Source organism: Perca fluviatilis, chromosome 8, assembly GCF_010015445.1.
Source record: "Perca fluviatilis chromosome 8, GENO_Pfluv_1.0, whole genome shotgun sequence".
NCBI lineage: Eukaryota > Metazoa > Chordata > Actinopteri > Perciformes > Percidae > Perca > Perca fluviatilis.
This window is the reverse complement of record NC_053119.1, coordinates 11,055,550-11,057,356: the sequence shown is the minus strand read 5'-3', so window position 1 is coordinate 11,057,356 and position 1,807 is coordinate 11,055,550. Positions and strand designations below refer to the sequence as shown.

The following is a 1,807-nucleotide window of genomic DNA, read 5'->3' as shown; positions in this document are numbered from 1 at the left end:
TTCTTAATGAAATTTCCAAGTGTAAACAGTGCAACTTTTATTGATTTGTTTTGAAGAAATTTCTGACACAGTGCTGACATTACTCTGCACATTGAAAAGTGATGACATACATGAGGCCGCACTAACAACCAATGTTATTTGAGTGCTGTCTAACAGTTGGAAACAAGCGTGCATCTAATTGTAAAAAACAAAAGAATCTGTGCAAAGAAATGTCTGCAAGTTAGGAGATGACAACAAATGACACAGTGTAGCTCGTCACTCCACGGCTTCAATTTAAGTATGTGCAAACGGGAAATTGTCGGCAGCGTGCCACATGTGACACTACAAGGACTTGTTACCGTTTGATGTTAAAACTCAAATTGTCAAATTGCAGAATGAGGGTTCAAGAAAGCATTAGACTCCTTATGACATCAGTACATTTAGTATTTGATATTAATGTCACGTCAGCAAGTCAGCATCAACTGTCTTTTGTTTTGCATGCTGTTGCCCATTTACTAGTAATCATACTGTATTATTTAGTGCTGAAATTACTAGTCGATTAACGGACAATGGCCAACAATTCTGATAACTAATTATAATTAATCATGTAGAAATGCCCAACAGATGCTGATTCCACTTTACCAAATGTGAGGATTTGTTTCTTTTCTGTTTTATTGGAAATCAAAAGGTACCCTGTGGATTTTTGTTGTTGTGTTAACATTCACTGCTTCTCACCTAAGTGCATCAAGTATCTTTGAGGTCCATGTGCTGAATGCATTTCCTTCCTCATAAAACATTTAAAGAGCCGTTTTGTTTCTGCGTGGAAGAATTTGAAAATCGACATTGTTTGCATCCATGTATGCTGGCTAGCAGTCTTCTTCTTCCTTGCCTTTGTTGGCACATTGCTACGTTTCTTGGCACGTCGCTGCCACCAGCTGTCGAGCAGCAGAAAAGCACGAAACCATCAGCGGGACTGTTAGTGTGAGACACTAACAAAAAGGGGAACCCAAACTTGAAAACACTGCTCTATCAACACTGATGACAAACTCCACAGGGTACCTTTAAAAAAAAAATATCTGTTAGTCAGCTAAAACTATTCCAAGACATTTTTCATTATGTTGTGTCATTGTATAGATTAAACAATTGAGAAAAAAAGAATTGACAGATTAGCACATAATTCACATAATTGTGTTAGCTGCAGCACTCATATTTCTGTCAACCATATCTCAAAGCAGTACTCAGAACCCTACTATCCACGCAGCCTTTGGCTTCCATTCATTTCACTACTACAGCATGAACATATACATGCAGAGACTTGAAACTTGCTTGAGAATGCTAATCCATAAAGTGGACATGTCAGCATTTACTGTATGTTTCTCAAAGTTGGTCACTGTTGCTTGGTAATTCCTTAAAAAGTGTCAACTGACACTTAGTGTACTCCATTACTGATGCAACATTGACAAAAAACAAGACTCAGACACAATGCTCACTGTGAGGATTACCCGTTTCAAGTCTGTGCAGGTTGATTTTCATAGAGTAGGCTCTCTGCAATGTTCTTTTCTTTTTGGATGTGCTACTTTTCAGAGTTATAAGCAAGAATATAGAGGAAGAAACCCTTCATTTGTAGTAAATGGGCTTGAACATGAAAACACCAGTATTGTTCTTTAACTTCAGCATTGACACTCAATATACCATTATGGCTCGTGGGGAAGTAACCGTTAACGAGCCTCTGCACTGCCCACAACTGTGTACAACTTTCTGCCAAACTGGATTATACCAAAAACCCAATTCTGACTTAAAAAGGCACAGACATGTGTAGTTATGAGTA

At 38.1% G+C, this 1,807-nt stretch overlaps 1 protein-coding gene across 1 annotated transcript in view; it reads right to left on the bottom strand.

Moving 5' to 3' along the window:
• snx1a (sorting nexin 1a) overlaps positions 1-1,807 on the bottom strand; it is a 17,561-nt gene continuing 15,754 nt past the window's right edge. Inside the window, exon 15 of the mRNA XM_039808245.1 lies at positions 1-1,807. This exon is cut by the window's right edge and continues 798 nt beyond it. The gene's annotated coding sequence lies outside the window, so the exon portion shown is untranslated.